The following is a 26747-nucleotide window of genomic DNA, read 5'->3' as shown; positions in this document are numbered from 1 at the left end:
CTCTGCATGAAAAATAGCTCTGTTGCTAGTTATTCATGTTGAGCATTTGAGCAACATGATAGAGTCCCACATGCCTGACTGTTCATTTTCTAACAGCTGCAGACAGAATCTAATGAACTCTTAATGATCCAAGAGGCTTCCAGCCTGCCAGGCATCCTCTGTCACAGAGCATACATAGTTTTGAGTATAATCACAAAGCCCAGCTTCCCCCTTCCAAGGAGGGGTGGGGTGAGTATTTCACTGTCTTTTATAACGTCAAAACTATACTTCATATTTCTAGATTTCCTTCACTGGAATCTTACATGATATGACACTCATGATTTTTTTATTTGGAATTTTCTGAGAAACAAATCACAATTTAAAATCAAGTCCTTAAATTACTACAAAGGTTAGGATGGATGCCAAGGCATTCATCCAACTAACTCATTTTCCGAATTTATTGGATAGGAAGGAAACAAGGAATATTCCTGGCTGATTCCCAGGTGTCTGTTCCCACTGCCTACACCCCCACCCCCACTTTATCCTCCTAAGAGACAAAAGTCACCCATGGGATTTGGGAGGCCCATCAGAATCCTCCTGCCTTATAGGAAGCATTTCTACAAATTCATCCCAAAGTTAGCCCCTCTCATTAAACTATACTATATTAGGATACAGCCATAAGACAGGAAGTTGTCACAGTGGTATGTATTCAATGACAAGGCAGATTAAACAGAAAATACAAACAAAAAAGAAAAAGCCATCTCAAATACAGGAACTACATATTACACAGCTGAATATTATTAAATAAGCCATTATTATCTGCTGGGTCCTACTGTGCAAACAAGGCAATCGGAGACACCCCTTGACAGATAAAAATGTGGCCCTCACCTGCAAAAATATCGACAATATGGTTGAAACAAGTAGGCGAATGGACACAATATGTGGCAAAACATTGGTAAAAGTGATGTGTGGTCTAAGTGCTATGGAAGTACCAGCATTCATAGAAATATTCTCAACTGGGGAAAATCAGCATAGGCTTTATAGAGGTCGCAGCATTTAACCCAAGCCTTCAACCACGTAAAGGAGCTCGACAAGGACAAGAACAGACAATCCACATAAAGCAAACAGAATGGAGGCAGGGGGGATAGCGTGGCCACGGTATGGAGGCGAACAGGGTGGAAGAAAAGCAAAGAACGGTATGTCAGGGACAAAAATATTACAAGGCTTTGAACATCATGCTTTCTTCTGCAGGCAGCAGAGAACTCCAGGCTTCTGAACAAGTAGGGACACAACAGCTGTGTGTTTTAGAAAGCGTGCTTGGCCCAGACAGGGAAACCAGTTGGAAAGCTCCTTCAACAGGCTAGGGAAGGGAAAAGTGTGTCTGATTCCTGTGTTAGAGAGAGACTACAAAAAAAGAAAATAAAAGGTTAGGAGGATACTTGGATAAAATAACCCCTGACATTTTCTTTATGCTTTTCTGCTATTTTCAAGCAAACACATATTCTTAAGTAGTGGGAAATACAGAAGAATTACTTCAGAAGGAACACTGCTATAATGTATTGACAACTGGATTGTGTGTTGAGGGAGGGGACATTAGAGACATAAGGTGTTAAGAATTAGTCCGAGACCAGGGCGTCTGGGAGGCTCAGTGGGTTAAGCATCTGCCTTTGGTTCAGGTCATAATCCCAGCATCCTGGACCAAGCCCTGAGTCAGGCTCCCTGCTTAGCAGGGAGGTCTGCTTCTCCCTCTGCCTCTCCCTTGGCCCCTCTCTGCCACCAGCCACCCCCACCTCGTAGGCATGAGCATGAGCACTCTCTCTCTCTCAAAAATCATTTAAAAAGAGGGGGAGGGGGCGCCTGGGTGGCTCAGTCAGTTAAGCATCAGCCTTTGGCTCAGGTCACGATCCCGGAGTCCTGGGATCGAGCCCCACATCGGGCTCCCTCCTCTGTGGGGAGTCTGCTTCTCCCTCTGCCCCTCTCCCTGCTTATTCTCTGTTTACCTCAAATGAATAAATAAAATCTTAAAAAAAAAAAAAAAAAGAATCAGACCTCCACTGATGATGTCTAGTTATGCCTCCAACCCAAACAGAAACAGGAGGAAAGAAAGCAATGCTATAAGGTCTGTCCACCATCTTCTTCTAATTAATTAAAACAGGAAAAGGGAATGCTAAAAATACTAAATCTAGTTCAGGTTCCACTAACCCAGGGCTAGACTAAAGTACTCTGTGGTGCTCAAGAAAACATGGTTTTCCAACCAAAGCACCAACATACAAGGGCAGTGTAAACAAAGTGAAAATGGGATATTGGTTATTAGTTTCAAGTATGTGTTAAGTCATTTTTAAAGTGTGCTTGATATGCAAGAATGTATATGCATTAGTTGTCTACTCTTTAAAGCATCTGTTATATAATATTGTACTATTTGGCCCAAAATTTTCATGGTCTATATTACCACATTCACCAGAATTAAAAGGAAAGATATATTTCTTCTTAATCTATAAATTAATTCTCATGTTAAGGGTGATTTTTATTCCTACTACCCTATCATCACAAATCTGAAATGCTGGATTAAGAAATTTTCAGTTTGTGGGGCACCTGAGTGGCTCAGTCAGTTAAGCGTCTGCCTTGGGCTCAGATCATGATCCTGGGGTCCTGGGATCAAGCCCTGTGTCAGAATCCCTGCTCAGTGAGGAGCCTGCTTCTCTTTCTCTCTCTCCTACCCCCCCCCACCTTCCCCACCTAGTACATGCTATCTCGCTCAGTCTCAAATAAATAAATAAAACATATTTTTTAAACATAGAAATTTTTCAGTTTGTAAGCAAAAGATACACATAAATGAGTACAAATAAAACTAGATAAATCTAAGTCAGTTGTTGGGTTGTATCGATGTCAACATCCTGGTTATACTACACTACAGTCTAGCAATATATAACAATTTTTTGGAAACTAGACATTTGCACACGGGATCTCTATTATTTCTTACATGAGTCTGTAATTATCTCAATTTTTAAAACAGGAATCCTTTTAAGGAGAAAAACCAACGGGTATCTCTGTCCTGTGAAACCCTATTTATTTTGGCCACACAATAGACTAACAACAAAAAAAAAAAGTTTTAGAGCTAAATGCTTACAGGTAAAAGCACAGAAACATGTCAAACTCTAAATCTCAAGTGATTACAAAGTAAAAGGAAGAAACTAAGAGGAAAATAGCGAATAACAATCCCTCTGTCCACTGCTTCACAGAGAGTAGGTATCATTCCATACTGTCCCATTCCTGCTCTCCATTTCACAAACAGGTAAGCCAAGGCTCAGAGGTAAAGCCATCTGTTCCCATCTACACACCAGGGGAGAGCTGAGCAAAGTCATGTGTTCACAACTCAGCATAAAATTGTCAAAAGGAAAAGTCTTATTTCCCACTTCAAGAGGAGAGGGGAAAGAGGAGGAAAGAGAAAGTGAAATGTTCAAATGCACCCAAACTGCTATTATTCATGCTGTATCTCAGCAGTATTAAGATGAGCAAGCCAAGGTTCATGACCTATTGAGCAACTTCATGTTCTGAGCTACGGAGAAGAAGAAGACACAGTTAAAACCCTGCCCAACACCAGAAGGTGCAAATTCCCACCTCCAACAGAAAAGCGACCCATGCTACCTGAGAGCATAACATAAGCCAAGGCAAACACCTGAGGCCCTAACGGGCAGGTCTCTATAATGGCAAGGTATTATGCAATCTAGCTTTTACTTCCCTTATTCTCATTTGACTATCAAAAAAATCACATGGAATACTATGGTAAAGTTAGGATTTTTTTCTTCACTCATTAGACAAATTTTAATGAACAAAAAGTATGTGCTGAGGTGTTACAGGTAAAATTACAAAAAAAAAATGAAAACACCTTTTGAGACAGACATGAATCACATCATCACAATTAAAACTAAGCCTGGTAAATGCTAGGAGGGAAAGCTCTGAAGGCATTTAAAACTAGGTTCTAGACTGCAGGTCAAGAGGTAAGATTCGATAAGAAACCAAACCTGAGGAACATAATGTAAGTAACCAGAACTTCAGCTCTGAAATGGAAAAGAGAGAAAGAACGAGAACTGTCAAACATAATTAGCTCTAAAACACAAATAAAACTTTGACTATCCCATGCAAGAGCAAAAGAGGGGTAACAAGAAAAAGGACAGTGCAACTGTGCTAAGCCACATACTACACCCACTTTTCTTAACCAAAATGCATGACCCAAGGTTTAGTTTGCCTCATCTATTGAAAATCTATCTACCAAACCTATAGTCTAGGCATGGTCAAATCCCCATCATTACTTTTATTTGTATTGCTCAAGGGTACAGGGAAGAAGGCCATAGGAAGACTGGACTCCAAAGTGCATCAAAAAGTCAACTCAAAGGAAGTCATTAACAATTCTTGGAAAACCACTGGGGAAACTCAAACAGTTGTTAAGACAGAGAAAAAGAGTCCTTCCTAGAGGCCCAGAGAGCACTTCTCAACTGAGGGGTTTTTTTTTGTTTTATGGTGGGGAGGGGAGCAGAATGCAAAACCTCCAGCAGGGACAGAGTTATTTGAACCCCAAACAAAATAAAGTTCCTGCCCTTCAGCAGCTCATAATCTAGTGGGGAGCCCACATGCGAACAGGTAGCTTCAGTATAGTATGAAACCAGAGGGCAGCCTGGGTGGCTCAGTGGTTTGGTGCCGCCTTCGGCCCAGGGCGTGATCCTGGAGACCTGGGATCAAGTTCCACGTCGGGCTCCCTGCATGGAGCCTGCTTCTCCCTCTGCCTGTGTCTCTGCCTCTGCCTCTCTCTCTCATGTGTCTATCATGAATAAATAAATAAAATCTTAAAAAAAAAAAAAAAAAAAAGAAACCAGATAAAATGCTTCCTGTTTTCAAGGCTGACAAGATGTCCCAAGTTCATCTTGGACAATTCCTGCCTAGACATGGAATTAGCCATTTTCTCTAAGGTCCCCCAATTCCTTTTACTGGAAACCTTCCCTTCAGAATTGGCCCTGTGCCCTCTGAATATAACCTGAAAGGGATCCTACCTGCCAAGTAGGGGATGTCAAGAAGATGCGCAAATGTAAAACAAACAAGTATGTTTAAATTCACTAGTTATGTTAATACTAAATAGAAACTCTTTGGTCACCTTTGGAGGCTGGTAGGCACCAACTCATGCTCTGAAAACTGATGAGTCAAAGTTCTTCATAGAACAATTACAGCTAATAAGTAATAGAATTAAAGGAAATGAAAGTATTAGAAAACTGTCCCATTGCTATCTAATAAAATAACCTAGGTAGTAATCATCAATTGGTACTAAAACCTTTAAGTGAAACATCTCATAACAGAAGGATCAATGAGGACACCTGAACACACTGCCATCAATCTGAGCATCACCAAAAAGTGGAACAAACAGATGATTTACTAATATGATGCAGATAGATGAACATACCATGGGAGAAGGATTAGTTACAAAAAGAAAAACTGAAGCTAACAGAGCCTCTAGGATCAGACTGAACTACCAGCTTTCCAGAAACACAATAACATGCTAGATAACACAATGACATAAGAAATGCAATCATTTAAATCCAGAAAAGGGGAGATTCTAGAGGACAAATAATACAGTTCCATCAACAAATAAACTATATGAAAAAAAAATAGTTGGTTAGGCAGAAACTCTTTATCAATCTTAACAGAAACTTAAATGTAACACATTTGGATACAGCTTTAAACAAATCATATGTAAAAAGTATTTTTGAAATAACTGAGGATAACTAAACATAGAGTAGTTATTAGATGATATTAAGGAATTTGGGGTAATTTTGTTGGGGGAGATAATAGCATTGTGGATTTTTTTTCTAAGTCTTTATTCTAGATACATACTGAAATCTTTACAGGTAAAATTATATGACATGTGGGGCATGCTTTAAAATACTCTAGGGGTAAAAAAGTGGATGGAGAACAGATGAATAATGTTAGAATGGTAATATGTTGTTCAAATTGGATGATGGGTACAAGGGGACTCGCTGTTTTATTCTCTTTACTTTCATGTGTATTTGAAAAAGTTCCATGTAAAAGGTTAGAAACTTAAAGACAACCCTTGATATGGATAATCATCACAATATTGCTTAAATGGTGAAAATTTGCAAACAATCACTATATTGTAGACCTGAAACCAATACTACACCTAGTATGTTAACTAACTAGAACATTTTTAAAAGATATTATTTATTTATTTGATAGAGAATACAGGCACGGGGGCGGGGGCGGGGGGCAGCAACAGAGGGTAGAAGTAGACTTCCTACTGAGCAGGAAGCCTAACTCTGGGCTCAGGACTTGATCTCAAGACCCAGGATGACCACCGGAGCCAAAGGCTTCAACTGAGGCACCTTAGGCACCCCACTAACTAGAATTTAAATAAAAACTTAAAAATTTTTTTGCAAACAGCCTAAATCTTAATTAGGAGCAAATTAGGTAAATCACAACACACACAAAAAGGAGTAGCATAAGGCCATACTTTAATGACAAAAAAATACTCTACTGAAAGAGGATTCCAACTACCCTCATTGTGACCTCAAACTTTCCTTTTTTTTTTTTTTTTTTTTTTTACCTCAAACTTTCTAACGTTAATTCTTTCCAGCTTATATCTGAACTCAGGCAAAGACCCTGAGGGCAAAGCACTCCCTGATGTGAACCGAAACTATGCCCTCAAGCCATAGCGACTGCCTTAAGCCAGCAAGACCCCCATGGCTGACCCCAAGACCATGAGTGAGACCTGACCTGTAATGCCCACCTGCATGTGCTCACAGACCTTTTCCCAGTTTCCTTAAATAATCCTGCAAGTATTTTAAGCACTTTGGAAACAGTCTTTGAGACACTAGTCCGCTGTCTACCTGGTGCTGGCCTCTCTGCAATCAATCCCTTTCTTGTTTCACCAACACTCGTCCCTCTGCCTTTAGATTTTGTCATCAGTGAGTGACCAAACCTGGTCTGTTTGGGACCTCCCAGACACAGGTGCTTTTCCACCCCTGCGCCCGGACGACACTCCTAATTTTTTACTTCAAGCAAAACAAAGTAACAACCAACCAAGAGGTAGGCTGTAAAGCAGCATGTATACTATTAACTATAATGTGACCTATGCACAGGGAACTGCCTGGAAGGATGCTCATCAAGGTGTGGGCATCTCTAGGTGGTAATATATCAGGCAAGTTATTTTTCTCACTGTTCTTTGGGAGCTTCTTATGAAGGCATTCACTCATATAATTTTAATTTCTCAGGGGGGAGGGAGTGATGAATGTTTGCTTTTAGTTCCCCAGATTTAAAATGGGGTTGAAAATATGGTTCTTATGGTAATCAAATGGCATAAAATATTTAAAGTAATTATCAAAAGACCCAGCTATAATCAGACATTCAAAATACATTAGAGCTCTTTTTTCTTTTTTTTTTTTTTTTTTCATTTAAAAATCATAACATGGGGTGCCTGGGTGGTTCAGTCGGTTAAGCATCTGACTCTCTTGGTTTTAGCTCAGGTCATGATCTCGGGGTCATGGGATTGAGCCCTGGGTCGAGCTCTATGCTCAGTGGAAAGTCTGTTTGGGATTCTCTCTCTCTCTCTCTCTCTCCTCAGCCCTGCTCAAGTTCCTGCACACGTGTGAGCTTGCTCTCTAAAATAATTAATTAAAAATCCTTTTTAAATATCTTAAGAAAGCAATTGCTCTTTTTTTTTTTTAAGATTTATTTATTTGACAAAGAGACAGAGATAGCCACAGAGAGCACAAGGCAGGGAGGAGAGAGAGAAGCAATATTAGCAGTCCCCACTGAGCAGGGAGCCCAAGGCAGGGCTCGATCCCAGGACCCCAAGACCATGACCTGAGCCAAAGGCAGACACCTAAGCAACTAAGCCACCCAGACACCCCAAAGCAACTGTTTCTTAAAACAAACAAACAAAAATCCCTCACTCTTGTGAGCTTTTATAAAACCCATGTACTTCCCTTCTCTGTCTCTGTGTAGCTATTTGTTGACACCTAACACATTGGTTTCATTTTGAAGTTTAAAACAATTCAGTCTACCTACTATATCCCAACAATGTTCCTTTTCAAACAGATCTTTTTTAAGTAAACTATTATCCATGTCCTTAGATTGTCTTTTCATAATAACATTTTAGAGGTGACTGATCTTTTTAATCACAGAGGTTTTTTTTACTCTCATGACAAATGCATGTGAAAATTCAACATTCTTCCAGGATTTGGCATCTCTGTAATTAGATATTAAGAGGACTGAAGAGGTTGGTGGAATGTGTATGGGACTTCTTCACATATGGAATCCATTCTCCTCTTCTCCTTTTTAAAAAATTAAGATACCATACACACACCATGGAAATCATCCTTGTTAACTGAAGTGTCCAATTCAGTATTTTCCAGTACATGCAAGACTGTGCGTCTGTCACTGCTACCTAATTCCAGAACATCTTCATCACCCCACAAAGAATGCCACTGCCCATTAGCAGTCACTCCCCTAGCTCCTCCTCCTCTCTCCTCAGTCCCTGACAGCCACTAATGCAATTATAATTCTTACTAAGGCTGTTTTGTTAAGTCAAAGGGATAGGAAGATGCAATACATTCCTTCATAAATCAAAAGATCTCTATTCTACGAGGTTTGCAATTTATTAAGAACATGCTTCAACTCCACATGTACCATCATTATGCATCAGGGAAGATAAATAAGCATTTTCCTCTTGAATTAATCCTCTTTCTATTATAAAGCAGAAATCAAATCAAACAGCCAGATTTGGCTTACTCCGACTGCACTGCTAATCAAGTCTGAACATTTGGCCACGCCATATTTCACAATCTCCTATCTCAAAATTGAGGCAAAAACAAAACAAAAAAAAATCTAGCAATTACCACAAAAAGATAAACTAAATGTAAAAAAAAAAAAAAAAAATAAGCAGTAAGTCATTAAGATAAGCTAAATTTATACCGATGTTTGCGCACTTAGCTGGCAAAACTTCTCAAAACAGTTCACGTATTAAACGCTGCAACAGATTTTCTACAGATTTTTATACCTTTTTAGAGCATCTATAAGCACATTTATGGAGAAAAGTGGGGCTGGAGCAGTTGAATATGCCTAGTGGATTCTTGATCCCAACTGCAGTATTGCTTGGGTATCATGTTTTGTTTTGTTTGTTTTGTTTTTGGTAGGCTCAATCCCCAGTGTGGAACCCAACACAGGGCTTGAACTCACGACCCTGAGATCAAGACCTGAGCTGAGATCAAGAGCCAGTCACCCAAGATACTGAGCCACCCAGGCTCCTCTGGTATCATGTATTTTAAATAGGAAAAGTTACTTTTAATGCTACCTTAATTCTAAGAGAAAAATGAAGGAAAGTTACAAAGGCATTGCTTTTTGCAACAAATCCAAGTTCTGTTTAATTCTTCATGTGACAATATAAGTAATCTCATTCCTGTAATATTCTGACAAGTACCTTTTCAAAAGCAGCCCTGGAAGAAAAGTTTTAAATTTCTGTTTAGAAAAATAGTATGTGCCTACCATGAGAAATTTAGAAAATAGAAGAACATAGAAAGAAAACCTATCTATAATTTCATCACATAAATGAATAATACCATTAACATTTTCATAGCTCTTTCCAGATCATTTTTTCTATACATTTGTACATAGCTGAGATCTTGAGTATGTATCAATTCTGCACTTGCCTTTTTCACTTTACATTTTTCCACCAGCAGTTCCCTTTGTCACTGAAAACCCTTTATACTTGATGCAAAGTACACTATCTCCTGGGTAAATGTGCAGAAATATTTACACATGTGTATCTTATATTCTCCTAATGCTGGGTGTTTGAGATTTTCCCAGTTTGAAAGCCTCTATTTCTAATTTCAAGTGATGTTTTTTTAATCAACGCGCACACATTTCTTTTATGGACACACATCACATGCACAGAGGCCACACATTTTGGCTCCAAAGGACTTGGTTATTTTCAAGCAATTATGATGCAGAGTCACTGCCAAAAGCCACATTCCTGTCTGAGAAAAAAAATATCATCCATATCATTAGGACTCTAGAACGAACAAACAATGGGGCATAAACTCTCTAAACCATTTAGAAATGAAAGGCCATGCCCTCAATCAGTTAAAAAGCATTCTCTCCTACTCTAAACTTGCAATCAGACCCATCCCCTGACCTCTGATACCAAGAATGTGAGAAAGGAAGATTTGGTTTGTTTGCCTGTGTGTCACTTTGGCAATAGCTATCGTACGTAGCTGACCTTGAATTTCCGCTTTAGACTCTTTTCTCAGGCTGACCAGCATCTCATAAAGGTGACTTCAGAGCAAAGGATCCACTTCAGAGGAAGGCTGCTACAGCTCCAGTACAGTCAGCCAAGCCTTCAGGACAGCAGGCGGGATGTAAAGCAGAATCAAAGACTTACAGGGCCCATTTGCAATTACTTACGCAGCCAATAAATACAAGTAGAAACCTCAATTCTTTGTCTGAGTCCAAGAATGTATTACTTTTTAAAATTAATATAAAATAAGCTTAGTCGAAAACTTTCAGAGAGTCCAAATCAAATATTAAAACAAAACCAGCCAAAAAGGAATATGAATTTGATCCTGAATATCTCTCATTTAAAAAATAAGATTGCTTATTGACTTTACCTTATCTGCTGCTCCACTATATCCAGCTATTTCCTTCTACTCTCCGGTACTATTAAATAGTGCCCAGAATCATTTCTCTCCCTTCCCTAAAAGCCCTTTCGTTCTTAGTAAGAAATAAATGTTTTCTTTCTTGATTCTAAGGTAATCGACCTTGTTCTGGCTATTAGAATTGATTGCTAGTCCACCTTAAATCTTTATTTTGTGTTCTTTTTTATCCACCCGTGGATACCACGCCAGTTCCCATGCACTATGATAAAAGATGCTGTTCTTCCAAGCATCTGCTAAATGTTTTAATTCCTTCCACTGAAATTTTAAACTCACTACCCACTACTATTAGTTCAGCAGGAAATCCAAGTCTTTTTATTTTTCCTACCATATTTGCTAAAGAATGTGATCACAGAGCAAAGTTAAACCCATCAGCCATAGGCTGATGAGTGAGCCTAAAAGCCTTGAGGTGTTTTACAGATTTCCATTCAAACTGCAGTCAAAAGCGGACTATGTATGTGCTTAAAGGATATTACTTCACCTTGAGGAGTCTCAGAGGTAACTAACTTCTGGAAAGTGGGGTAAGATTTAATGCAGATAAAAACCTACTATTACTTCTAACACACAGCAGGAGATCAAATATCTGGCGACAATCTTTATGACATTCAACAGTTCCTTTTTCATAACCTCTACCAGCATTTATTCCTTTTGTCAAAATACGCAAAGCAAACAACTTGGAATTCACTTTTGACTTCACTAAAGCAAAATCACCTTCCTTTTTCCCTCACTGCCCACCAAGTGCCCACTGGGCTGGTATCGTCTCATCCAAACCCTTTCCTATTCTGGCTGTTATATATACTCTTTTGTTCTTCACTATGATCAGTTTGATCAGTTTCATACTCATTTGAGGGCAATTTCTTCCAACACTGGCAACTCTTAAGGGGTTCCAAGGCTCACTGACACAGGGCTAATCAAACTGCATGCACAATGACTTGAAACTTCTCCCTCACCACAGCCTGGGAGAGAACCAACCACCTGAACACACACTCTAACCTGTGGTTGCTCTCGGAGGGAGGTGGATAAATGACTCCAAGGTGAATTTGATACGCCCCACTAGAGATGACTGCTTGTTTCCAAAATAGTTTTTAAAAACAAAGAAAGAAAAGGTAGGGTTTATACCCCCACAATCCATTTTAGTACACATTTGAACGCAAGGAGAGACATGGGCCAGTGATCTTTCACCCACTACCCTGAAAAGACACGCAGCCAATGCTCCCTCAACTATGATCTTCTAGAATGAAGCTGCACTGCAACCCTAATGATTCCTTTGTGGCCTCTCCTTCTGCCACAGTCTGGTTGTTCTGGTACAAGTTAAACCAGTAACGGGTAACCGAAGGCAGGCAGTAACATCACTGGATCAACCACAAAGAAATGAAGAAAGAATATCACATTGGATGCTATAAAATAATCATAAAGCTAACAAGTCTGCAGCATTATGTGTCAAGCACTGTCTGTGCATAAATTCCTTCACCCTCATAGGAACCTTATGAGATCAACATTGTCCCCATTTCACAGTTGAAAAACTGAGACCTAGGAAGGTTAAGTAACTTACAGCATCATACAGCTAGTGGAGGAGTTCTAACCCAAGCAGTCTGTCCCCAGATTCTAGGCTCTTAACTTTTCCATATAAATTGTCTATTATTTTACAAAGCTGGAGCCACTTCCCTTAAGAAAAGACAGCAATGAAGAGTGTCCATAGGAATTGATGAGAGGAAGCTCCAACATTATCAAAGGCTTCTGAACTCTGCAGCTTGGGAGCATTTGCCAGCAAGTTACAAAAAAACAATGCCTGGAATAGCGAGAGGTAGGCTATGATTTGATATGTAGGTAGGATATGAGAGCAAGTGCCAAAGTTTCTAGAACACAGCTCCACAGAGACTAAGCACATTAGCTCTCCTTTGTCAGTGTTCCCATTTCCAGAAGGGCATCCCCTGCCGTAACAGAGTCTACCTAGTTTTGGAGATGGCAAAAGAAACAGATCAATTTTCCCTAAAGAAAGGGATCAAGATCTCATTCTATAAAAATAAATCCTCCCACCAAGGCACTGGAGGTTTCTCTTAAGAGCAGAGAAAAACATGAGTTCAAGATGGCTTCCTGTTCTGCCCCCTGACCACTCCTCCTTTATCAAGGGTAACACTCTTGGGCAGACAGTAAACAGATGCGTATCTAATATGAATAAAGCTGACTTGCATAAAGAATTATACTACAGTATTCTTAAAAAAGAAAAAAGTTTAATGCCTGTTACATATATTTTTTAAAATCTCCAACAATGAAACACTTTAGTAAGTACATACTCCCTTATAATGCTTTCCCCTCCCCCTTGAAAATAATAATAGTTTGGCACATGTCATACCAGATTTTTCCTTAGAATTCTAGCACCAAAATGGCCAGTGTTTTTATGGCATAATACCATCCATTCTGTATTTTAAAAACATGAAATCTGAATTATTTCCATATTAAAGTACGTATAGAGTTGAATTATTTCTGTATTAAAGTACGTATAGAGTTAAAGCATAAATGTTAAAGCAGTGTATAATTCTCTGTGCACATCAATATATAAATGATGCGCATATATAAGGTTTTCTTGAACGAAGCAGGCTTAATAAGCATTGGGGGGAAGCCCACTTTTGTCAGCCATCCTGTGTGTGTGCGCACGTTTCCACTGCGCACATATCCACCTGTGCTTTGGGGCCCTGTGCACCTAAATCCTCCTCATTCATTTTACATGAAGAGCTATAGAGGGAAGCAACAGAGTGGCAAACACAGTCAGCCATGGCTGGTCCCTTGGGGCTGGGCTGGTAGCATACAGCACAGTTAGTCCCCAGGCAGTACCTACCATGAAGAGCACTGGCTTTCGCCCACCTGCTCTGAACAGACTTCTCCCCCAAAGTGGCATCACTAAACAAGAAGGCTAATTCTGGCTAAAATAAGCTATCCTATGGGAGAAAAGATCTGGCCCTAAGAGCACAGATCTGGAACCTAAAAGAAAAGAGGGGAGCACAAGCTCTAGCCCCCGAGAACAGGAAAGTGGTCCAGATTCAGGCAAGGGCTGGATATTAGGCCTGGAGCTTTCTCATCCTGTTTCCTAATCCACTTACCAGATCCTCCTCTTAATATCTGCAGCGTCTTTCCTTTCCTTCTAAATTTAAAATGACTTAGAAGCTCTGACAGAAGTAAACACCCCAAACTGATTCTCAGGAAAATATAAGTGATGAACAGACATGAGGCTCAACTTCACTCACTCTAGGTCCCCATTTCCTTAGTCATTACAAGGTACCCCAACGAGGGTCTTAACCAGGATAGGCAGGTGGGAAGTGCACATGTGAAATGTTAGAGTAGCGGGATCCCTGGGTGGCGCAGCGGTTTAGCACCTGCCTTTGGCCCAGGGCGCGATCGTGGAGACCCAGAATCAAATCCCATGTCGGGCTCCCGGTGCATGGAGCCTGCTTCTCCCTCTGCCTATGTCTCTGCCTCTCTCTCTCTCTATCTCTGTGTGACTATCATAAATAAATAAAAATTAAAAAAAAAAAGAAAAGAAATGTTAGAGCAGCATATAATTATGTACATTACACATAAATGATACAGGCTGCAGATTTTAAAAACATAGAAAAAATGGCATTATACCTATAACAACACTGGAATTTCAGTGCTGTGATTCCAAAAACCATAACAACAATCACTCACAAAGGGTAAGTGCTCAATTTAAAGGGGATGGGACAGATCGAAAAGCTCTTACTTGAAGACACAGGTGAAAGCCCGAATAACACAGGGTCATGAGAGAGGGAAGTGGCAAAGGGAGATACATACACAGAGAGAACGATGCCAAGTGCTGCAGAGCACTGCACATTCAGGCTGCTCCTGCCTGACCACAGGAAGCAGAAGGCTCAATGGCATGCATAAATCCACACAAATGGTAAAAAGAGTTGTGATACAAACTGGGGCCTCTGAGGGGCACCTGGGTGGCTCAGCTGGTTAAGCATCCAATTCTTGATCTTGGCTCAGGTCATAATCTCTGGTCCTGATCTCAGGTCATGAGAGCAAGCCCTTCATCGGGCTCCATGCTGAGTGTGGAATCTGCTTAAGATTCTCTCTCTTCAACAACAACAACAACAAAAAGATTCTCTCCCTCTCCCACTGACCCTCCCCAACCCCAATCGGGGCTGGCATACTCACATTCTTTCTCAAAAACAAAACAATACAAAAAACAAGTGATATCTGACCCCAGTGTTTGAGCCGCCAGAAGAGCCCTGCAGCCTCTCCAGCAATCTAAAATACAAGCTTCTGACAAAATTCTTAATTCCCCCCAGTGGTCGCACCCAGGCCACCTGCACCAAGCCAAGCTTCATTCTTTTAAGGCAACATGTCCTTACTCCATCCCTTGACATGAAGTTTTCAAATTGGGGCCCACTCATTTTCTTACACTGCCACAACTCCCTAGCCGTGATGAGTGGGTCAAAGGTTTTGGGGATTTGTCTAGGGGTTTGTGGTTGTAATCTAAGCTGGGGAAAGAGACTTTCTTTTGGTGGTGAAGCTGCAAGATGTGGGCTGGGCCTACAGTAGATATGATTGTGACACAAAAGAGAAGCCATCAGCCAGAGAGAAGCAAAGACTTCCCTAATCCCTGGCCAGTGATCTGCCCCAATAATGCCCTTTCCAGCTTAAGCTGGTTTGAACTCAATTCCTGTCCATTACAAAGTCCATCTGACTCCCTTCCCAAGATCAGAAAGTTTAATATCAGTCCTTTTCTTCACAGAGCTATTTAAAAAAATAATTCCTTAGAATCATATGGAATCACACACCTATCCCTCACTGAGCAACAAAAACAAAATTACTATCTACTTGGCATTACTTAGCATCTTCCAGCCTACCCCAGTTAAGATGAGCTGACATTTAGGTTACAGGAGGTGTGAAAGCACTTGGGAAAAGGAAAGGAACATTCCAAATAAATGGATTAGATGGGTTTTTTTCTCTCACAACTTTCTTGGGAGATAAATCAATATTATTCTTATTCTATCTAGAAAAGAAATAAACTACTGGGAATAAAACGACAGTTATGAAGACCCAATTTCTTTAATCCAACAAAGTGGACTTTGTCGAAGTGTCAGGACTTCCTCCTCATAACTATGGACATCTTCTTCTCTGTGCATATTTAATATGCCCCAGACAACCTTTTTTCATCAATCTTTTAAAAGGGAAATGAGATTAACAAAAATAAAATTATTTACTTTGCATCCTCTTAAGATTTGCTATCTGAAAGGTTAAAAACAGAAGAAATACTATCCAGTGCTGCTCTAGCTACACAGAGGTACCTTTTGCCCATGCAAAAGGAAGACTATCCAAAGAAATGGTAATATCCAGGGGTGGTACAGACACACTCATGCACCATTGCTGGGCAGACAACCTGGACCACTTTGACCCAGCAATTCAGTCCAAACGGCTTTCAGAACTTTCAACACACACACAGACACACACACACACACACCAAGGGCATGAATATACATATGCTGAAGGATGCTCAGTATCATGATGCTTATAACAAAAAAACTAGAAACTGTGTAGGTATTAGCAAGCAACCAACTATGGATAAGGAAATGATGGCTAACCATTCATAGAAGAGAATAATACACGAAATCATATTAACTCATAAGTGATCTGATTTACTTATTTGAAAAAATGATCATGACCTACATTTAATCAAAAGAAAGCTCATAAAATAGCATGTGTAGAATAAATCAAAGAAACTAGACACAAAACACACTCACACAAAGAACACATGTAGTTCTGATCAGTCTTATGTACATATTCCCTTTTTTTCTACCAATATAAACAATAAAATAGTTATGGCATAAGACTAGGAGTGTTTTTCAATTTTTTCATAATTTTACGCTCAAAAGTTTCATTAGTAGGTTCTTGTTTGTACAACAGGCACGTACCACTTTTACTATAAGAAAAACAATTTTTTTTTAAATTGACATTTGCAAAATTACTTCAATTAAGCAGCCTCAAGAGAAGTATCTGAAAAAGGATGTTCCCAAGACACATACATAAATCACAAAGCATATAAGACTTAGGCCCCTCTGCCAAAGTAGAAGTCAAAGACAAAAATTCTCCTAAATGTTCCTCCAACTTATTTGAGTTTTTTCCTTAAAATATCTTCTCCAATTTAAAAACAAACATGAATCATGCAGGAAAAGAACTTACCTTTTTTCACAAGGTTATCCACAGTCAATAAACAATAAATTGTATCCTGAAGCCTAAAATCTTGAAGACTTCTCAAATTCATCCCAGTCCTTCGTACATTCAAACTAATAGCAAAAACCCCCAACCTGTCCTCCTCCCTAATATGGTTACTCCACTTTGCTTCTCCCCCGCTCCCTCGGTAATAGTCCATGCCCCCTAGATTACACAGACTCCTAACTCCTAAAGGCAATGGTCCTTCAATGGCTTCCATTGCCCAAGGTCCTACTACCCCACCAGGCTCCTCTACATGGGATCTTGCTCAGCCTCACTAGAGTAGGACCAGCTTATCTCAGAACATGACCTCCATTAGGGTCATCTGCAATGTGCTTCTTTGCAGCCCAGCTGAGCCATCTCTCTTCCCTCAAATAAGAGTCCGAAGGGATGCCTGGCTGGCACAGTCGGTACAGCATGCGACTCTTGATCTCAGGGATCAACACATATTAAAAATATACTTATTAAATATGTATATATATATATATATATATATATATATACATAAATACATTTTTAAAAGAGTCTTAGGGGCCATTCTCCCACAAAGCCTCTAAGGAAGATTAAACAGAGAGATTCCTACCAACCACCAAACATGGCAGGCACAAAGCACTTCCTCTATAACCCCATGAGTTCCCCTGAGTCCAAAGCTCAAGCTGGTGAATTCTATCCACTGGAATAGTGCACCAGAATAATACAGTACTGTCTTCTGTTTCATCCATTTTCTATGCTCTGCTTTTTTCCCCCTCCTGCAAAGTGTCCTTTAATATCCTACTAAATCCAGGAAGACATCTTGCTATTATCTGCCTTTCTGTATTCCTTGCACAATCATTATAAAAACTTAAGGCTGACCATCTCTCCATTTCTCCATCTCTCCACTGCTGCTAGCCTCAACCAAACTGCATCACATCGTGCATGTTCTGTGTTTACAAATTAAGTTACCTTAAACACTTTATGAACATAAATGTACCTAAAGAAGACTAATTTGAAACATTTTCTTCTCTCTTCATAGTAGTTCCTTTTGGGGATAACTATCAAATTAGATGCTAATTCCTGAGACATAGGATATACATTTCAAAAAGATTTGGAGTCAACTAATAAAGAAGAAATGACAGAATCAGAAAATCACCCTTTGGCAGCCAACATAGTAATAATTATTTTAGGCAAAAATTACCAGTGGATGCTAAAACTGGTAGGTGAAAGTTTGGTGGAAAACTGGGTATTTACATAGTCTCAAAGTTATCTCCCCACAAGACAGCTATTCATTACAAAAGTTGAAAAAAAACTAGCAACCTTCTGAAGCTACCTGGCAAAGACCTCTTTTACCAGGTAAGAGAAAGATACCATGTGTCTCCTGAGAGGATGCACAGAGTACACTTGCATGATATTCCTACCTAAAATGTGCAGCCTCAGTCTAATTGTGAGAAATATTAAGCACGTTCAAATTGAAGGGCTTTACAAAATAAATGCCCTGTGCTCTCCAAAAGTATTAAGAGAGACAAGGAAAGATTGACGATGAGCTGCCCTGGATTTAAGAAACTAGACAAATGAGAACCAAATGCAACGGGGATTCTGGATTAGACTGTAGACCAGAAAACTGTTTTTGCTCTTACTATAAAGGACATTAGGAGGTCAAGAGGTGAAATGTGAATAAGACTCATAGATTAGACATATCTGTATTCTACAGATCCTAATACTGACTTAAATAACTGTGCTAAGCTTACATAGCAAATGCCCTTGTTTTTAGGAAATACACACAAGGGATCCCTGGGTGGCGCAGCGGTTTGGTGCCTGCCTTTGGCCCAGGGCGCGATCCTGGAGACCCGGGATCGAATCCCACGTCGGGCTCCCGGTGCATGGAGCCTGCTTCTCCCTCTGCCTGTGTGTCTGCCTCTCTCTCTCTCTGTGTGTGTGACTATCATAAATAAATAAAAATTTACATATAAAAAAAGGAAATACACACAAGTATTTATGAGCAACAGAGCACTACGTCTACAACTTACACTTCCAATAATCTACAACTAATGATAATACACAGAGAGAAGGACAAAACAAATGTGGTGAAGTGTTAACGCTGGGATCTGGGTGAAACGTATATGCAAATTATTTGCACGGTTTTTTGAAACTTACCAATAGGTCTGAATATTAAGTTTAAAAAGTATATTATGGGGTGCACCTGGGGGACACAGCTGGTTATCTGCCCAACTCTTGGCTTCTGCTCAGGTTGTGAACTAAGGGTCATGGGACTGAGCCCCGTGCTGGGCTCCACGCTCCACAACAAGTCCACTTAAGGCTCTCTCCCTCTGCCTTTCTGCCTGCTCACACGTGCTCTCTTTCTCTCTCAAATAAATAAATCTTTTTTTTTTTCTTAAAGTATATATGGTCATGAGTCTATGAGGATCAAAGTACTGTTTTATTGATCTTCAATATTTGGGGTTCTTCATTAAGGTAGAAAATGAGTTGCTTATCAGTCACTCAGGACGTAGTTATCTAGAGCAATCACTGTTAACTCTAGAGTGAATCCTGACACTCTTTTCTTTATGCTCCAATAAAGAAATTATTAATATTGCTGCAACATTATCATTTTAAGTAGCACTGCACATTGATTCAGATGTGGGCTCTAAGATCAGACTCTTCAGATGAAAACCTTGCCTCTTACAACTTTCTAGTTAAGTAACTTGAGGCAAGTCTTTTCACTTTTCTTACTTAGGCAGTTTCCCAGACTGTAGAATGACTTATCATGTAGTTCCTATGTCACAATTTAATGAGGCAACAAATGCAAAGCATAACAGCTTCCGGCAAAAAATGAGCACTTAATAACTGTTAGCTCTTAGTAAACATTACCTATGGTGGCCTCATTGTCTGCTCCACCTTCTCACCCTAGCTATTTCCTTTTCTGTTTTGACACTCAATTTTGGATTTCTTCTATTGTATGTACCCTTATTTAGATTTTAGCTTTCTAAAACAAAGTAAAGTATTAAAAATAAAAAGAAGTGAAGCCCCCTCCCCCCATAAGCGGGGATCCTCAACCAATGGATTGGTTTTACGGGTAGGGTTTTGTGGTGTGGGTTTTTTTTTTTTTTTTTTAAGATTTTATTTATTTGGCAGACAGAGCACAAGCACAGGGAACTGCAAAGGGAGAGGGAGAAGCAGGCTCCCCAATGAGCAGGGAGCCCAACGTGGGGCTCAATCCCACGACCCTGGGATCATGACCTGAGCCAAAGGAAAGCACTTAACCCACTAAGCCGCCCAGGTCCCCCCCAGGTAGGCTTTAAAATCTCCCTTAGAATTCTAGGCCAGAGGCTGCTCTGTTCTCTGCCATCACCAGTGCAGCAGCTCAAGGATCTGTATCCTACTACAAAAGATCCAGGGCCTCTGTTCCAGGAACAGGCCAACAAGACCTACAGGAAGGGATGCCACCCCAGCCCCATGGAAAAGTTAACTTTTCTATTTTGCTACCAATAAATAGCTCCATAGTATCTTCCTTTCACTGACCACATGCTACATGCTGGCACCTTCTGTACACTGGCTCACCGAATGTGCATAATAATGCTGTGTAGTAGATATCACCAGACACCCATTCTACAGATGTGAAGAGTTACCTGCTCAAAAGTCGAAGTGGCAGAGCTAGAATGAGAATCCAGACTGTTCATACTCAAATCTGAATTATTTCCAATATACTATGATGCTCTTGCATATACGTTAACACATATTTAGGAAAAAATGTCAGTAATTACAAACATCAAGTATATCATTTTTACTTAACGATCCACAGAAATTTTCTTGAAATAACTTTTCCTGAGGTGCTTTTGCTTTTGTTTAGTACTTAAAACAGAAACAGCTATCTTCTTAAAATATAGCCAGAGAGGATTAAAAGTACACTTATTTTAATAAGCACTGAGTAATACATCGAACTGTTGAATGACTACATTGTACACCTGAAACTAATATAAACTAATATAACACTATATACATAGTTTACACTATGTAAACTACACTGGAATTAAAATAAAATAATAAATAATGCATAAATGAATAAATGATAGCCAGAAGCGTGGTAGGGCGCAGGGATGGGCAAAATGGGTGAAGAGGAGTGGCGGTACAGGCTGCTAGTTAAGGAAAGAATAAATCATAGAAATAAAAGGCATTCATGGGGGTGGAATCCCTGGGTGGCTCAGCGGTTTGGCACCTGCCTTTGGCCCAGGGCGCGATCCTGGAGTCCCCGGCATGGAGCCTGCTTCTCCCTCTGCTTGTGTCTCTGCCTCTCTTTCTCTCTCTCTGTGTCTATCTAAATAAATAATCTTAAAAAAAAAAAAAAAGGCATTCATGGGGAATATAGTCCACGATACTATAATACTGTTGCATGGGGACAGAAGGAAGCTACACTTGTGCTGAGCACAGCATAAGGTATAGAGAAGGTGAATCACCATATTGTGCACCTGAAATGAATGTAGCATTGTGTGCCGACTATACTCAAACTTAAAAAAATTTTTTTTTAATAAATAAATGTTTCATAAAATGTAAATGCTACAATCAATCAATCAAAAAAATATACCCAGAGAAATGCAGCTCTAGCAACCACTAGACAACATTGCAGGGGAAAAAAATCCGGGAAAAATGAACAGCCTCTGAAAGGAGGCATGGCTTGATGGCAGGCCTGAGGAGACTGCCAGAAAAAGAAACAGAAGTCATCACTTCATCTGAATCCAATAATCTTTCCTGGCTCTCCTCTCAAGGACACAAGGTGGGCAATAAAAAACCTCAATGAAAGCCAAGGTTGTGGTGATAGAGGCCAGGGGAATGACAGGAACCTGCCTTACCTGTCACACCTCCCCTCCTGCCCATAAAGGGCACCTGAGCTGAGGCAGAGGGAAACACTGGTCTGAAAAGAAGCTTACGGAAAGACTAAATCTTTTATGGCCTCCAGGAGATGGTGCTGCCCAGAGAGGGAGAATAAGAAAGGAAGAGAGGCTTCTCTGAACCCTTAGGAACTCATTCCTTTTGATTCTGCATGGCCCTATGTAATTCTACCTCTCCATCTCAGCTTCTTCAACTAAGCAAACACTAACATTTTTTTTTCTTCTCCATGCTACATTTATAGATGCTCCTATGATGCAATTTATCAGTTAATGATATCCTATCCTACACTCTGCACTGTCCTCTCATCTGCCTTACCTGCCTTCCCCCACTCCCGCCCAGTTAGACTATAAAGACCATTAGGGCAGAGACAAAGAAACCCTAAATTAACAGAGAACCTGCAAATTTCAAATAAAGAAGCAGCATGGCATGAGCCTTGAGACCAGAGTGCACCAGGATGAAGATCACACACCCAGATGTAGACAGACCTAGACTGCCCAGGCACTGGTAGTCGCGGTCAGGGCAGGGACTAGGCCCGATGGTCCTGACTAGACACCCAGTCCCCAATGCGGTATCTGGCACATCGTAAGTGCTTCATTACCTTCCCTGTTGCATAAGCACCTGGGGCCAAGTCCCAGAAACCTTAGTTACTAGCACTGTCACCTTGAACAAGGTACTTGACTTACTTGAGCATCAGTCTCCTCATTTGTAGAATGAAATAAAACTACCTTGTATGGTAATCAGGAGGTAAAAATGAACGTATATTTAGCATATTTCTGGTACACAGTAAGTGTCCCATAACCATGGGGTGTCATTATTATTCTACAATGCTAAATACAGGTCCACAATCACTTATCCAAAACTCTGGCAGCCAGATGTGTTCTGGAATACAAAATTTTTCAGGTGTGGGGCACCTGGGTAGCTCAGTGGTTGAGCGTCTGCCTTCAGCTCAGGGCATGATCCCAAGGTCCTGAAATCAAGTCCCACATTGGGTTCCCTGCATGGAGCCTGCTTCTCCCTCTGTATATCTGCCTCTATCTCTCTCTATCTCATGAATAAATAAATAAAATCTTTAAAAAATTTTTTTTCTCAGGTTTACAAAGGTAAAGTAGTACACACAGTTACCTATACAGGATAGGAAACATAGGTAGGTAATAGAATCTATGGAGAGAGGGGGGTGGAAATATATATATATACATGTATATACACATGTATACATACATATACATATACATATACATATACATATACATATAGAGAGAGAGAGAAAACAAAATCTGGGGCAGCAACCCACAATCAAACATACGAATACTTTTGCAGTAAAACATGCCCTGCACAGGTAAGTATAGACTACAAGTGGTTTCAGAAACATCAGTTCACTTTGGGTCAAATGACAAATGAAAAATAGGACAGTTAAGAGTTTCAGAGATTCTGAAACTGTGTAGAAAGGACTATGGGACTATATTCACAAAAAAGGCCCTGGTCCCCACTGAGCTCACTGGCTGCACAGGTGCTTGCACCGCAAGGTATGTGGGGCTGCATGTCACTGCACTGCCTGGCTGAACAGAAGCAAATCATTAACCAGGGAAGCTGCACAGCATCAGTCTCTCCCCACCCCCTCACACTGCAGGAGCCCCGGGGCCTCTCTGGGTCAGATCACTCTTTCCTTTTATCCCTTCTTATCTAGAGAAGGGGCTGCGATGGGGAGTGGGGGGCGTGGGGAATGGGACACAACAGTGGATGGAGGTACATATAAAACTCTACTCCACCATCACTCTCATTCTTCAAGTTTTAATAAAGAAAGAGATTAGATCAAGAAAGGCAGCCATGTTCAAAATCTGGGGGCTTACTTTTTTTTAAAGATTTTGTTTACTTATTCATGAGAGACAGAGAGAGAGAGGCAGAGACATAGGCAGAGGGAGAAGCAGACTCCCTGCAGGAAGCCTGATATAGGCTTTTTTTTTTTTTTATCTTACGTTCTTTTATTATATATATTATATATGTAAATGTTTTATGTACAATAATTGGTTCTATCAAATAATCATACCAAGGCCTTCTACTGGTAATCTTCCTCAAGATAGATTCAGGTGAGATTAGGTATTTGCACACTTTGTGGATTAACCACATTTGAGACTTCGTGATTGATTTCAGTTTTGAGGCCATGCACACAATTCAAAATATACACAAACTGGATTAAGGCGATAAAGTGGGCTGAAAGAAAGCACAGGACTTGGAACGAATAAACTGTATTTTGCTTGCATTGGAGCCACCATGTGACCAGCAAATGCTTTGTGCGTCTCAGAGCTGTTTTACTGTAGTGTGAGGGGCTTCTGAACGCCTACAGTGACCGCGTGGCGGGTGTCAGACACTGCTGGACACTTCATTTAGCACTCATTTCTTCTCTGCCTCTTCTTTCTTAGGTTCTTGTTTCAGTTTGTAATCAGCCAGGGTAGCCTTGATTGCATCTTCGGCCAGCATGGAGCAGTGCAGTTTCACGGGCGGGGGCGGGGGGGGGGGGGGGGGAGGCAGAGCTCCTTGGCGATGTCCGTGTTCTTGATGGTCAAGGCTTCCTCCACCATCTTGCCTTTTACCCATTCAGTGGCTAAAGAGCTGGAGGCAATTGCAGACCCACAGCCAAATGTTTTAAACCTGGCATCCATTTTTTTTTTTAAATTTAGGTTTGTTTTATTTAAGTTTAATGTTAATCCCATGCTGTGTTTCAGTAAGAACAATACAGATCCCAGGACCCTGGGATCACGCCCTGAGTTGAAGGCAGATGCTCAACCACAGAGCTACCAAGGTGCCCCCAGGGGTTTACTTTTTTAATGTGTGAGTAATCTAGAAACTTCACACTCAAGAAGTTCACACTTGAACTTCACACTTCCAGTCTCCTTTGGTGTCTCCCACAGTCACTGGAACAACAAAGGACACGGTTTCCGGGCTGAACAGCACAGTGCGGCCCTCTGGCTTTCTGATGTATGAGGGCCTTATCTGAATAATCAATTCCTCAATCCCCAAGATGACTATCCAAGGAAGCCCAAAGCCAACTCACAGCAGACGATCAAGAACAGGTTAATAGAACACAAACTGATCCTAATATGAGTCTGAATGAGAGAGGGCTAAAAAAGGCAAGATTTCTCAAAATTCAGATAAAGTGCTCCAAAAACAAACCACACTCTATTTAGCCTACACCAATGCTCTCCCCATCTCAAAAGTCACATGCAAATTATAAGCCTTACTCTTCTACCAGATGAATCATGAATGATTCCCCTACTAGAGGAAAAGTATTTACAGGGGCGCCTTCATGGCTCAGTTTGTTAAGCAACCAACTCTTAATTTCGGCTCAGGTCACCATCTCAGGGTTGTGGGATCAAGCCTTGTGTTGGGTGCCACACTGGGTACAGAGCCTACTTTTTTTTTTTTTAAGATTCTATTTATTTATTCATGAGAGACACAGAGAGAGAAGCAGAGATGCAGGCAGAGAGAGAAGCAAGCTCTATGCAGGGAGCCCGACGTGGGACTTGATCCTGGGTCTCCAGGATCATGCCCCGGGCTGAAAGCAGACGCTCAATGGCTGAGCCACCCAGGCATCCCCGCCTGCTTAAGATTCTCTCTCTCTCCCTCTGCTCCTCCCCACCACATTCTAAAGAAAGAAAAAAGAAAGGAGAGGAGAGGGGAGGAGGGGAGGGGAGGAGAGAGAAGAGGAGAGAGGAGAGGAGAGGAGAGGAGAGGAGAGGAGAGGAGAGGAGAGGAGAGGAGAGGAGGGGAGGGGAGGGGAGGGGAGGGGAGGGGAGGGGAGGGGAGGGGAGGGGAGGGGAGGGGAGGGGAGAGGAGAAAAAAGGCAAAGAAAGAGAGAGAAAGTACTTACACATAGTAGGTGCTTCTACTTCCAGTAGGGGCTGGAAACTATAGTCCATGAACCCAAGTGGTCCTCCATTTGTTTCTATAAATTAAGGTTTTTTTGGAACACAGCCATACTCATTCATTTGTATGTTCCCTGTGGCTGCTTTTGCACCAAAATGGCCCAAACTAGTTAAATTGCAAGAAATCCATACGGCCCACTGAGGCTTAAATATTTACTATATGGCAGACTCTATTTTTTTTTTAAGATTTTATTTATTTATTCATGAGACACAGAGAGAGAGGCAGAGACACAGGCAGAGGAAGAAGCAGGCTCCCTATGGGGAACCCAATGTGAGACTCGATCCCAAGACTCTGGGATCACGCCCTGAGACAAAGGTAGATGCTCAACCACTGAGCTACCCAGGCGTCCCTAAGGAGCAAAGGCTAGGAAATCAGGGGGACCCATATTGAAGCCCCAGTTTCATAATCACTGGTAGGAATTACCTCATAATTCCGGGTGATGTCAGTTACCTCATACATGAAATCATGGTACCACCACCTTCCTTGCAGGGGCATTGCAAAGATTAAATAAGCTAAGACAGGCAATATCCCAAACACATAGTAACTAAGCAATAAAGGGTAGCTGCTAAACTGCAATTAATGCCAAATACAAATTCATTTACCAAGGCAAGAAATAATCAAATGTTTAACGATTCAAGCTCCAGCCAACCATTTTTTAAATAAGAGACTGTGTTGACATTCATCTACATTCTCTGTGAAGGATACCCAAGTCCTACTACTTTGAAAGCCTAAAATTGTTTCCCTTCTCTCCTTCATTGTAGTCCTCAAAAAAAAAAAAAAAAAAATCAAGAAGCCAAGCTGCAAAGTTTTGTATAAAGTGAATCCTTTCAATTCATAATATATAAAACATGTCAAATAAAACCTAAAACGCACATTGGGCTCAATGAGAAATCCTGATCTATGATTAAAAGGGGGAGAAAGGGCCTAAAAGGTAAGTTTCCAGATTTTGGTAAAGCAACCCACTACTTGCCGAACAGTCTTAAGCTCCTGAGTTCACTCATGGAATTAATATTCACTGAGCACCTTCTATGTTCCAGGCTCCGG

The 26747-nt window shown here is 40.7% G+C and overlaps 1 protein-coding gene across 25 annotated transcripts in view; it reads right to left on the bottom strand.

Annotated features, from left to right (window-relative positions):
• The window catches only part of CLASP1 (cytoplasmic linker associated protein 1), a 267443-nt gene that overhangs the window by 205147 nt on the left and 35549 nt on the right, over positions 1-26747 (bottom strand). The gene's annotated exons all lie outside the window — the stretch shown is intronic.

The sequence above is a fragment of the Canis lupus genome, chromosome 20 (genome assembly GCF_048164855.1).
Source record: "Canis lupus baileyi chromosome 20, mCanLup2.hap1, whole genome shotgun sequence".
NCBI classification, from domain to species: domain Eukaryota; kingdom Metazoa; phylum Chordata; class Mammalia; order Carnivora; family Canidae; genus Canis; species Canis lupus.
Note: the sequence above shows the minus strand (reverse complement) of the source record. Positions and strands in the feature narration are given on the sequence as shown.